This window comes from Diuraphis noxia, unplaced genomic scaffold (genome assembly GCF_037042655.1).
Source record: "Diuraphis noxia isolate RWA-SAM2 unplaced genomic scaffold, SU_Dnox_SAM2 contig0001, whole genome shotgun sequence".
NCBI classification, from domain to species: Eukaryota; Metazoa; Arthropoda; class Insecta; order Hemiptera; family Aphididae; genus Diuraphis; species Diuraphis noxia.
Genome location: NW_028301711.1, coordinates 62,495,545 through 62,510,362, shown reverse-complemented (window position 1 = coordinate 62,510,362; position 14,818 = coordinate 62,495,545). Strand labels below are relative to the sequence as shown.

Below are 14,818 nucleotides of genomic sequence, written 5' to 3'. Positions count from 1 at the left end.
TATACAATTTGGAAAGGTATATAGTTAATAAATTATTTCAGTAATACTTGTAACGTGTTGTATAATTTAGTTCCATGTTGTTTAAAACAATATTTTTTTTTAATTCTAAATGTGCTTATCTCAAGAAATTTTTCAAAAACTTAAATTTCTAAATCATATTTGTCTCTGTATTTCCTAAATGATTTATTTGTAGGAGTTGATTTACATTTTAAGGTTTTGATTGTCTGCATATCTTTTCATAATTGTATGGAATGACTTGATGATATTTTTTATGTATATTTCTCTCTTTTGTATGCATTGTTTACAAATGTTCATGATACGTGCATTCATTCAATCGTTATGTAGGAATCAACAAATATTACATGTAAATGCAATTCTATATTATATCGGAGCCAATAATAGATCATTAAAATTACACTATGTTCTATGTTATACATTTCATATATTACATTAAAACATAAAATCTATGGAATTTACAATATGTTCCTGTTCATTAATAAATATCCTATAATATCAAAAAACAAATAATGAATTAAGTTTCAATTTATATTAAACGCATTGTATTTTCCATTTTGTTAATTAACCTGAAAAAATTAGTTGTGTGCAAGTCATAGCATGATCACATATTATTTTCTTTGTTGTTTTTTCATGTTTCATTCCTAAATACTTATTAGTTTATATTTTTTTCAGATTTATACCCTTAACAGACTTCAAAGAATTACAAAATCCAATGAACAATCATTTAACATTAAGCCCGATGAACTTCAATTAGAATATAAACATTCTGCGAATATTTTATTTGTTATCTTATAGATGACTATTTGGTATTATACAATTTGGAAAGGTATATAGTTAATAAATTATTTCATTAATACTTGTAACGTGTTGTTTAATTTAGTTCCATGTTGTTTAAAACAATATTTTTCTTTAATTCTAAATGTGTTTATCTCAAGAAATTTTTCAAAAACTTAAATTTCTAAATCATATTTGTCTCTGTATTTCCTAAATGATTTATTTGTAGGAGTTGATTTACATTTTAAGGTTTTGATTGTCTGCATATCTTTTCATAATTGTATGGGATGACTTGATGATATTTTTTATGTATATTTCTCTCTTTTGTATGCATTTTTTACAAATGTTCATGATACGTGCATACTTTCAATCGTTATGTAGGAATCAACAAATATTACATGTAAATGCAATTCTATATTATATCGGAGCCAATAATAGATCATTAAAATTACACTATGTTCTATGTTATACCTTTCAAATATTACATTAAAACATAAAATCTATGGAATTTACAATATGTTCCTGTTCATTAATAAATATCCTATAATATCAAAAAACAAATAATGAATTAAGTTTCAATTTATATTAAACGCATTGTATTTTCCATTTTGTTAATTAACCTGAAAAAATTAGTTGTGTGCAAGTCATAGCATGATCACATATTATTTTCTTTGTTGTTTTTTCATGTTTCATTCCTAAATACTTATTAGTTTATATTTTTTTCAGATTTATACCCTTAACAGACTTCAAAGAATTACAAAATCCAATGAACAATCATTTAACATTAAGCCCGATGAACTTCAATTAGAATATAAACATTCTGCGAATATTTTATTTGTTATCTTATAGATGACTATTTGATATTATACAATTTGGAAAGGTATATAGTTAATAAATTATTTCATTAATACTTGTAACGTGTTGTTTAATTTAGTTCCATGTTGTTTAAAACAATATTTTTCTTTAATTCTAAATGTGTTTATCTCAAGAAATTTTTCAAAAACTTAAATTTCTAAATCATATTTGTCTCTGTATTTCCTAAATGATTTATTTGTAGGAGTTGATTTACATTTTAAGGTTTTGATTGTCTGCATATCTTTTCATAATTGTATGGGATGACTTGATGATATTTTTTATGTATATTTCTCTCTTTTGTATGCATTTTTTACAAATGTTCATGATACGTGCATACTTTCAATCGTTATGTAGGAATCAACAAATATTACATGTAAATGCAATTCTATATTATATCGGAGCCAATAATAGATCATTAAAATTACACTATGTTCTATGTTATACCTTTCAAATATTACATTAAAACATAAAATCTATGGAATTTACAATATGTTCCTGTTCATTAATAAATATCCTATAATATCAAAAAACAAATAATGAATTAAGTTTCAATTTATATTAAACGCATTGTATTTTCCATTTTGTTAATTAACCTGAAAAAATTAGTTGTGTGCAAGTCATAGCATGATCACATATTATTTTCTTTGTTGTTTTTTCATGTTTCATTCCTAAATACTTATTAGTTTATATTTTTTTCAGATTTATACCCTTAACAGACTTCAAAGAATTACAAAATCCAATGAACAATCATTTAACATTAAGCCCGATGAACTTCAATTAGAATATAAACAGTCTGCGAATATTTTATTCGTTATCTTATAGATGACTATTTGGTATTATACAATTTGGAAAGGTATATAGTTAATAAATTATTTCAGTAATACTTGTAACGTGTTGTATAATTTAGTTCCATGTTGTTTAAAACAATATTTTTTTTAAATTCTAAATGTGCTTATCTCAAGAAATTTTTCAAAAACTTAAATTTCTAAATCATATTTGTCTCTGTATTTCCTAAATGATTTATTTGTAGGAGTTGATTTACATTTTAAGGTTTTGATTGTCTGCATATCTTTTCATAATTGTATGGGATGACTTGATGATATTTTTTATGTATATTTCTCTCTTTTGTATGCATTGTTTACAAATGTTCATGATACGTGCATACTTTCAATCGTTATGTAGGAATCAACAAATATTACATGTAAATGCAATTCTATATTATATCGGAGCCAATAATAGATCATTAAAATTACACTATGTTCTATGGTATACCTTTCAAATATTACATTAAAACATAAAATCTATGGAATTTACAATATGTTCCTGTTCATTAATAAATATCCTATAATATCAAAAAACAAATAATGAATTAACTTTCAATTTATATTAAACGCATTATATTTTCCATTTTGTTAATTAACCTGAAAAAATTAGTTGTGTGCAAGTCATAGCATGATCACATATTATTTTCTTTGTTGTTTTTTCATGTTTCATTCCTAAATACTTATTAGTTTATATTTTTTTCAGATTTATACCCTTAACAGACTTCAAAGAATTACAAAATCCAATGAACAATCATTTAACATTAAGCCCGATGAACTTCAATTAGAATATAAACATTCTGCGAATATTTTATTTGTTATCTTATAGATGACTATTTGGTATTATACAATTTGGAAAGGTATATAGTTAATAAATTATTTCATTAATACTTGTAACGTGTTGTTTAATTTAGTTCCATGTTGTTTAAAACAATATTTTTCTTTAATTCTAAATGTGTTTATCTCAAGAAATTTTTCAAAAACTTAAATTTCTAAATCATATTTGTCTCTGTATTTCCTAAATGATTTATTTGTAGGAGTTGATTTACATTTTAAGGTTTTGATTGTCTGCATATCTTTTCATAATTGTATGGGATGACTTGATGATATTTTTTATGTATATTTCTCTCTTTTGTATGCATTTTTTACAAATGTTCATGATACGTGCATACTTTCAATCGTTATGTAGGAATCAACAAATATTACATGTAAATGCAATTCTATATTATATCGGAGCCAATAATAGATCATTAAAATTACACTATGTTCTATGTTATACCTTTCAAATATTACATTAAAACATAAAATCTATGGAATTTACAATATGTTCCTGTTCATTAATAAATATCCTCATCATACCAAAAAACAAATAATGAATTTAGTTTCGATTTATATTAAACGCCTGTATTTTCACATTTTGTTAATGAACCTGTAAATTTAATTGAGTGCTAGTCAAAGCATAATCTCACATTATGTTCATTGTTGTTTTTTCTTGTTTCATTCCCAAATACTTATTAGTTTGTTTTTTTTCCAGATTTGTACCATTCACAGATTTCAAGGAATTTTATTTTTCAATGAACAATGATGTGACTTTATCCCTGATGTACTTCAATTGGAATATATGTAATCTATGAATATTTTAGTTTTTAACTAATGGTTACATACAATTTTCAAAGATTTTTAGTATTATTAGTAAATGATTTTTGTTAAATTTTGTAACGCGTTGTAATTGAGTCTTTAGTATTTTTTTTTTTATTATTATTTTAAATCTCGTGTAATTATTGTGTATGAAAGATTTAGATTATTTTTACTGTTATATCTCTCTTTTGTTATCATTTTAAATTATGATTAACTTAAAATTCTTATCATAAATCATAATATAGAATTCCCTATTTAAGTTACTTGTTAAACCATTTCAATTTTTTATGCAACACACAATGATAATAGTAATCTTTTGTTTTTTATATCATATTTTCAAACCTGTACATTAATTTATTAATGTTAAATCGTTTATTATATATTACATGTTTTTATATCTTTCTATCTGTACACAATATTTTCCTTTTTTGTTAAAATCAGTTACATTTCAAATGTTTAAAGAATTACATGTCATAATATTGTTGTCTGTAGTGTTTGGTATGCTGATTTAGTAATTTATAAATAAAATACAATAATATTAATTTAAAAATCACTCTATTAGATTCTGAATGAAGTGATGAATGTATTGAATTTACAATGATGTGTATGTTTTTTTTTTTTATGACTGTGTACAGTATAACTAGTCGAAATAATGCTTCGATTTCAAACTTTGGGGGTGGTTTCTAATGTAAGTGTGAATATCCTTGGTGCATTATAAAGGTCAATAGTTAACATTTTCCAACAACTTTTTTTGAAGTATTGATAAAATTTTTTTGGCCCTATCAAAATACTTGAAAGTTTAATACAAAGTTCCTCATAAGTTATTCTTATAGTGAATAAAAAATTATAACAATACATAGGCACAATTTTTTTTTATTAGCATTTGAAGTTCAAATATTGACAAAAATTCGTCAAAATCATGAATATTTTTTTTTGTGTTTGTCATTACGTCTTGGGACAGTAAAAATGCTTTGACTTTTAACTTGAGTACCTTGTTAAATCAGAAAGTGAATCTAGTTGATACTTTGGGGGAAGAAAAGCAAAAAATTCTTAATATTTTAAACAAACAAACAAACAAAAAATTAACGGAAAAACAGGAAATTTTACGTACAATCAGTTTTCGACAAAATCGATTTTGATTTTTTATGTAACTTTAAAACGAATGAGCATTGATACATGAAATTTTCACCGAATGTTTATATAAGTACCTAAGTTCTATCCACCATGAAATTTAAAAAAAAAATTGACTTAAGTCGAACTATTCATAGGTATATGCAATTTTCAATCATCATTAGTTTTTTAGATTCTGAACGAAGTGATGAATGTATTGATTTTACAATGATGTGTGTGTTTTTTTTTGTGTCTGTGTACAGCATAACTAGTCGAAATAATGCTTCGATTTCAAACTTTGGGGGTGGTTTCCGATGTAAAAGTGAAGAACCTTGGTTAGGTTTAACCATTATACTATATATTTAACCATGCATTATAGAGGTCAAAAGTAAACATTTTCCAACAGTTTTCAAAAAAATCGAGAAAAACAAAAAAAAAATGACAGAATAACTGGAATTTTTACGCAAAATCAGTTTTCGACCAAATCGATTTTTTTATATGGTTGTAATTCAAAAACTAATCACTGTAAATACTTGAAATTTTCACCAAATGTTTATGTTAGTGTTATCCAAATACATTATAATTTTCAAAAATTGTTGAGTTTTTTTGAGGTATTTATAGACAACTGAAATTTTCAATTTTTCTGAAAAATTTTTTTTTGTTGATAAAATTTTTTTGGCCCAATTAAAATACTTGAAAATTTAATACATAGTGCCTCATAAGGTATTCATAGGTATAGTGATTAAAAAATTACAAAAATACATATGCACAATTTTTTTTTATTAGCATTTGAAGTTCAAATTTTAACTAAATACATAAAAAAGCGGGTAAGTCGTGGATGTCACTCTGCTTTACAGTAGGTTACTGTAATGAATGGGATTAAATTTGAATGCAATGTATCATTGTATACGAAAAACGATTCTGAACGGAGATGATTTGTCAGTCTAGGATATATTATATTTTAATGTTGTCATATATTCTATTTTGAAATAAATATTTTATTTTTCAATTAAGTCGCATTTTGCATAAGGCATAGTTAATCAATTAGTGTAGTTATCATGTAGTTATCATAATTCATAATATCTTATATTATCATAGATATACGAATACCTGGTTTGAGGATAAATCGTTATCATTACGCGATTTCATAAAAATTTAAAACTCAAACGCTCAAAACATTTTTCCTATAATGACGCTTCCCATTTTCTCTATAGCTATTTGAAGCAAAACTTATGGAAAACTTGGTGTTAAATTTTATAACCTTAGATATAAATACAAACAATATTATGAATTTTGAACTACAAAATAATTTGCAAATATTCATGGTTTTGACGAATTTTTGTCAATATTTAAAATTCAAATGCTAATAAAAATTAAATTTGAATTTCCGGTGGACATTTTTTTTGTGATAAAGATTGAAAAACTTGTAAGGAGCCTTGTATTAAATTTTCAAATCTTAGGTATAAAAGGAAAATTTTTTATGAATTTCTAGAATAAAATAATTTACGAATTTTCATGATTTTTACGTATGTTTTCAAAATTGAAATTAAAATGCTTGTAAAAAAAAATGTGACTATACATTTCTTGTATTTTTCAACTGCTATTGTAAAAATATTTTAGGAGCCTTGTATTAAATTTTCAAATCTAAGGTATAAAAGGAAAATTTTTTATGAATTTCTAGAATAAAATAATTTACGAATTTTCGTGATTTTTACGTATATTGTCAAAATTAAAATTTGAATGCATGTAAAAAAAAATGTAGCTATATATTTCTTTTATTTTTCAACTGCTATTGCAAAACTATATTATCAGCCTGGATTAAATTCTCAAATCTTAGAATTAAAAAGAAAAAGTTTTATGAATTTCGATCTAAGATGATTTGAACATTGCCGTAATTTTTATGTATTTAGTCAAAATTTGAACTGTAAATGCTTATAAAAAAAATTTGTGACTATGTATTCATATAATTTTTTAATCACTATAATAATAACTTATGAGGAACTTTGTATTAAATTTTCAAGTATTTTGATAGGGCCAAAAAATTTTTATTTATCGACACTTCAAAAAAAAAATTTTCAGACAAATTGAAAATTTCAGTCATCTATAAATATCTCAAAAAAAGTCAAAATATTTTGAAAATTAAATCATGTAAAGAAAATGCAAATCTAAATAACTGATAAAATTTTCACGTATCTACGACTTATCCTTTTTGAATAATAACAAATGTTTAAAATCATTTGAGGATAAATCGTTATCGTTACGCTATTTCGTAAAAATTTAAAATTCAAACGCACTTAAAATTTTTCCTATAATGATGCTTCGAGTTTTCTCTATAGCTACTTGAAGGAAAACTCATGGAAAACTTAGTGTTGTATTTTTAATCCTTAGTTATAAACGCAAACAATTTTATGATTTTTCAACTTCAAAATTACTTGCAAATTTTCACGTTTTCGACAGATTTCGTAAAATTTTGAACTATAAACGCTTATTAAAAAAATCGTGACTTAAGATTTTTAATTCTTTTTAGCTACAATAAGAACAACTCATAAGGAACCTTGTATTAAATTTTCAAGTTTTTTTGGTCGTTCGACATTTTTTTACCGACACTTCAAAAAAAATTCTCAAAAAAGTCGAAAATTTCAGTGGTCTATAAATAACTCAAAAAAGTTAAACATTTTTAAAAATTAAACTGTATATATATAGCACTACCATAAACATTTGGTGAAAATTTCAAGTATTTACAGTGATTATTTTTTGAATTACAACCATATAAAAAATCGATTTTGTCGAAAACTGGTATTGCGTAAAATTTCCCGTTTTTCTGTCATTTGTTTTTTGTTTTTCTCGATTTTTTTGAAAACTGTTGGAAAATGTTAACTTTTGACCTTTATAATGCACCAAGGATATTCACTTTTACATCGGAAACCATCCTCAAAGTTTGAAATTGAAGCATTATTTCGACTAGTTACCTATGCTGTACACAGACACAAAAAAAAAAAATACATCATTGTAAAATCAATACATTCATCACTTCGTTCAGAATCTAAAATTACGGGTATGTTCAAATTATCTTAGATCAAAATTCATAAAAGTTTTTCTTTTTAATTCTAAGCTTTGAGAATTTAATACAAGGCTCATAATATAATATTGCAATAGCAGTTGAAAAATAAAAGAAATATATAGCTACATTTTTTTTTACATGCATTCAAATTTTAATTTTGACAATATACGTAAAAATCACGAAAATTCGTAAATTATTTTATTCTAGAAATTCATAAAAAATTTTCCTTTTATACCTTAGATTTGAAAATTTAATACAAGGCTCCTAAAATATTTTTACAATAGCAGTTGAAAAATACAAGAAATGTATAGTCACATTTTTTTTTACAAGCATTTTAATTTCAATTTTGAAAACATACGTAAAAATCACGAAAATTCGTAAATTATTTTATTCTAGAAATTCATAAAAAATTTTCCTTTTATACCTAAGATTTGAAAATTTAATACAAGGCTCCTTACAAGTTTTTCAATCTTTATCACAAAAAAAATGTCCACCGGAAATTCAAATTTAATTTTTATTAGCATTTGAATTTTAAATATTGACAAAAATTCGTCAAAACCATGAATATTTGCAAATTATTTTGTAGTTCAAAATTCATAATATTGTTTGTATTTATATCTAAGGTTATAAAATTTAACACCAAGTTTTCCATAAGTTTTGCTTCAAATAGCTATAGAGAAAATGGGAAGCGTCATTATAGGAAAAATGTTTTGAGGGATTGAGTTTTAAATTTTTATGAAATCACGTAATGATAAGGATTTATCCTCAAACCTGCAGGTATTCGTATATATAAGGTATTATGAATTATGATAACTACATGATAACTACACTAATTGATTAACCATGCCATATGCAAAATGCGTCTTAATTGAAAAATAAAATATTTGTTTCAAAATAGAATATATGACAATATTAAAATATAATATATCCTAGACTGACAAATCATCTCCGTTCAGAATCGTTTTTCGTATACAATGATACCTATCATTGCATTCAAATTTAATCCCATCCATTACAGTAACCTACAGTACAGCAGAGCGACATCCACGACTCACCCGCTTTTTTAAAATTAAAATCGATAAAAATTTATTTTTTAGGTAGAAAATCTTGAAAATTTAATACAAGGCTCTTAACATATTATTACAATAGCATTCTGAAAAATAAAATAAATTCATAGTTACAATTTTAGATTCTGAACGAAGTGATAAATGTATTGATTTTACAATGATGTGTGTTTTTTTTTGTGTGTGTCTGTGTACAGCACAGCTAGTCGAAATAATGCTTCTATTTCAAACTTTGGGGGTGGTTTCCGATGTAAAAGTAAATATCCTTGGTGCATAATAGAGGTCAAAAGCAAAAATTTTCCAACAGTTTTCAAAAAAAAAGAGAAAAACAAAAAAAAATGACAGAAAAACTGGAATTTTTACGCAAAACCAGTTTTCGACCAAATTAATTTTTTTATATGGTTGTAATTCAAAAAATAATCACTGTAAATATTTGAAATTTTGACCAAATGTTTAAGTTATTGTTATATATATACAGTTTAATTTTAAAAAAGTTTTGATTTTTTTTGAGTTATTTATAGACCACTGAAATTTTCGATTTTTTTGAGAATTTTTTTTTGAAATGTCGGTAAAAAAATGTTGGACGACCAAAAAAACTTGAAAATGTAATACAAGGTTCCTTATAAGTTGTTCTTATTGTAGCTAAAAAAAAATTAAAAATCGTTTCTCACAATTTTTTTTATAAGCGTTTATAGTTCAAATTTTTACGAAATATGTCGAAAAGACGAAAAAGCGAAAATTTGCAAGTAATTTTGAAGTTTAAAAATCACAAAATTTTTTCTGTTTATAACTAAGGATTAAAAATATAACACTAAGTTTTCCTTCAAATAGCCATAGAGAAAACTCGAAGCGTCGTTATAGGAAAAATTTTAAGTGCGTTTGAATTTTAAATATTTTCGAAATAGCGTGACGATAACGATAGATCCTCAAACGATTTTAAACATTTGTTATTATTCAAAAAGTATAAGTCGTAGATACTTGAAAATTTTACCAGTTATTTAGATTGGCATTTTCTTTACATGATTTAATTTTAAAAATATTTTGACTTTTTTTGAGATATTAATAGACAACTGAAATTTTCAATTTTTCTGAAAATTTTTTTTGAAGGGTTGATAAAAATGCGTAGGCACAATTTTTTTTTATTAGCATTTGAAGTTCAAATATTGACTAAATACGTAAAAATTACGAAAATTCGCAAATAATTTTAAGCTAGAAATTTATACAAAATTTTCTTTTTAAATCAAAGATTTGAAAATTTTTAATTATCTATAATATATCCTAGACTGACAAATCATCTCCGTTCAGAATTGTTTTTCGTATACAATGATATACCTATTATCATTGCATTCAAATCTAACCTACCCTAGTCAGAGGTCCACCACCTAATGTACAGCAGAGTGACATCCACTTACCCGCTTTTTTTTATAAGCATTCAAAGTTTGAATTTTGTCAAAATACGTAAAAATCACAAAAATTCACAAATTATTTTAAGCTAGAAGTTCATAAAAAATTTTCTTTTTTAAACTAAGATTTAAAAATTTTATGTAAGATTCCTTACAAGTTTTTCAATCTTTATCACAAAAAAAATGTCCATCGGAAATGCAAATTAAATTTGAATTAGCATTTGAATTTCAAATATTGACAACAATTCGTCAAAACCATGAATATTTTCGAATTATTTTGTTTATTTTCAAAATTCACAATATTGTTTGTATTTTTATCCAAGGTTATAAAATTCAACATTAAGTTTTCAATAAGTTTTACTTCAAATAGATATAGAGAAAATTTGAAGCGTCATTATAGGAAAAATGTTTTGTGCGTTTGAGTTTTAAATTTTTATGAAATCGCGTAATGATAACGATTTATCCTCAAACCAGGTAGTATTTCTATGATAATATAAGGTATTATGAATTATGATAACTACATGCAATGTTTTTGGAAAAATTGTTTAACCATGCCTTATGCAAAATTCATCCTAATTGAAAAATAAAATATTTGTTTTAAAATAGAGTATAATATGACAATATTTAAATATAATATATCCTAGTCTGACAAATCGTCTCTGTTCAGAATCGTTTTTCGTAAACAATAATAGCTATCATTGCATTCAAATCTAACCTACCCTAGTCAGAGGTCCACCCCACCACCTAATGTACAGCAGAGCGATACCTACTTTCCCGCTTTTTTAAATTATTAAATTTGAAAATTGTAATAAAAATATTAACTTATGTTTCAATTCACTTAAATTAATATTTTACTCTGCCGTTGCTATATAATGAATAATATACCTATCATAATGTAGAGTAGGTTCTCGACGGTGAGACGATAATAGGAATTTGACCATAATCCGACTAACCATAATGGAAATACTATAAACCGAGATCAACATATATATTTAGGTTAGTCGTTGACTTATTCATGTGATATTATATGCAATACTTTATTATTTTTTTATGAAACATGTTTTATAATTTTTGTGTTTTTTATTCTATTCCTGTTCGTTCCTATGCAGTAATTTATGTATATATATATCGGTATCATTGATTAAATATACTTATGTATAAAACTAAAATTAGAAATTGGCGATCGCATTAGTTGTGTCCTCTGATAATGGAGTCTACAAATCACTTTAAATTTTACAAATTTTGTATATTTAATCAATGTTGGTACCTATTAATCAGTGTGAAGTGTAAATGTAGTGAACAAAAATTATTCCATCTATTTATTCAATCTTATTAGTAGAAGTTAAATTAAATGTTTAGTTTAAAATGTAAAAGGAATTACATGTAGTAACATAGGTATCATTTTTCTCCCCTAACAACATGTCTTGTCTATATTTTTGTAAATTTATAATTCTTAAATCTTAATGTTAATTAGTTAATTCTCTTACCGCATTATTGGTTGATGTTTCAAGTTGACACAATTGATGTTTATAAATTATATTTACCCAGTTAAATTATGGTAGGCACTTTTTATAGACTGCCGAGATGCCCAAGTTCTTAACTTTTCTTTTGTGTGAGATGTTTGTTTTTTATGCTAACAAAAATTCAAAATTTGTAATAATTTTTTTAGTTATTTTAAAATTATTCATAAACTTAGCAAGTAATTCAATACAAAAATAAAAATTTGATACAGTGAATCCTCTATAAATGGTTACCTCTCAATAGTGGACACTTAAATTCAATTTCAAAAATGTATATAATTAATTAATGCACATATAATAGGATTTATAACCTCTTAAAAGTAATAGTCAACGTAAAAAATGTAAAAACTGGTACCAAAATTGAGAATTACCTCATAAATGGACGCAATACATGTACATTGCAAAGAGTAGTAAAAATTTACGCAAAAAAAATTATAGATATTTCTATTTGTACATATTAAACATTACACATTTTTGACGTTTTTTACCCACTTTTAAATACATAATATACATTATTATTGTGCGTATAATTAATAATAAATAAATACGTACCAAATTCAATATTGGATTAATACATATGTATGCATATTTAAATTTATAACCAATTTCGTATAGTGTCTCACTATAGTAGAAATTGTTTATTTCCCAATGGGTGTCTACTATTTAGAGGTTTCAGTCAATAGATTAAAAATATGGTATTCTGTATATTATGCATTATGCATATATGTTAATATATTTATGATTAAAAGATGAATGTTCATGCTCCAAAAAACTTTAATATATGCTGTATAAAATTTTTAAGTATCCTCAATAAAGCGTTATTATATACGTCTTAAAAAATGTTATAATATGTGCAAATAAATCATTTGATTGCTAAAACAGGTAAAATATTCTTATAAATATAAAATCTGTCATGAAATGATAAATGATTTAAATAAAAAACTGTTGTATTGTTATTGGACTTCTTTTATTGATGATTTAGTCTGAAAAATTAAATAATTATTGATTTTTTTAAATTAATGTACAATTTATTTCATTATACTTACCTACTTAGATTAACAATAAACTGAAATATTTAAATATTTTTAAAGTGTATATAATGTCATCTAGCCATATGTCATAAAAAATATTTATGTTTAGAAAAACTTCGCTCGACATCTACCGATGTGATAGGTGTGTATTTAAAATAAGTTAAATTATCAGACTTGAGTTTTTTTCTATCTTGATGATGTAATATTAACATTCTTAAACAGCAATTTCTTTCTCATTTTCATTATTTTTAAAACTCATTCTATATTTTTTACGATATTAATTACATCAAATAAATGCACACTCGATTTTTTTTAAATTTTAAGTGCAGGGGCCAACAGTTTAATATTAGATTTGTATAAATTAAACTTGAATCCAATGATTTTTATTAAATACTTTTAAAAAAACAAATGGATCAAAAAATAGAAATATAAAACATAAACATTTTGCTTTCTTCTCCTATAGGTCGTAAAATAAATGTCTATCCTACTCTGCAACTTTTATTATTATTGAAAAACATATGCAAATGCATGGACATTTGCCTGCCATTTAGATTTAGATATGATTAATTTAAATGGAAGAATTATTTCTTGAATTAAAAACTGGTAGGGTAACTTGTCTAGTTATTGGCACATTAAGAAAAACCTCATTTGTATACCAGTCCTACATCCTACCAATCAAAGATTCAACTAACTTAATATTATCAATACATTCAAAATGTTGTTATCTATTGACATGTTTAATAAAAAATAAGCTATATTTAACCAAAAAATTTTTGTTTATATATTCAACTAGAATAGCACTAAAATATAGTTATTGGCACTATTGGTTGTAAAGTTGGCATTAACAAACAAAGTAATTGGCACATGATTTTTAAATTAATTTTCTTCAATTGGCCATAGCCAATATTAGCCATATAGGTAGGTAGGTACATGTTTTAAATTAATAAATTAGCCTCCATCTTATTCCTTGATTTAAGACCATTTAAAAATATATTGGTATAAATGTATAATGTACAATTTATACAATGTGTCCTTATACATAATTCAATTTTTATTGAAAAGTATATAAGTCTGGTAGGTATATAATGTATCAATAAGTATAACTGCTCTTCAGTTAAAAATATATTAATAAAAACAATACAAATAGGTATACCTAAAGGTGTAATTAACAAATATCACATATTAATAACAATAAAAATAAAAATAAAAGACAGCTGTTAAAATATAATTAAATTAACAAAAAATATAATAAGTATGTAGTTATAAATCAAATTAATATTATGCATGTGACTAGAGCTTATAGCCATCAGTATCAAAGACAATACTTTATATAACAAAAACAATAATGCAAATAAAATTATAAAATTTATAAATATATACCATACAACATAATATCTTTAAATTATCATTAATGTGTAACTTAAACCTACAGCCATTAAAGAAAATACATAACTATTAAAATAATAATAAAAGACAACTGTTAAAATGTAATTAAATTAATAAAAAATATAATAAGTACCTAC

The 14,818-nt window shown here is 24.0% G+C and overlaps 1 long non-coding RNA gene across 1 annotated transcript; it reads left to right on the top strand.

The window, feature by feature from the left end:
- The first annotated feature begins 694 nt into the window (after positions 1 to 694).
- Positions 695 to 6,645, top strand: LOC149061189 (uncharacterized). Its single transcript, XR_016189912.1, has 5 exons — positions 695 to 844; positions 1,519 to 1,672; positions 2,347 to 2,500; positions 3,175 to 3,328; positions 4,003 to 6,645. It is a non-coding gene; the product is annotated as an uncharacterized LOC149061189 (long non-coding RNA).
- The last annotated feature ends 8,173 nt before the right edge of the window (positions 6,646 to 14,818 follow it).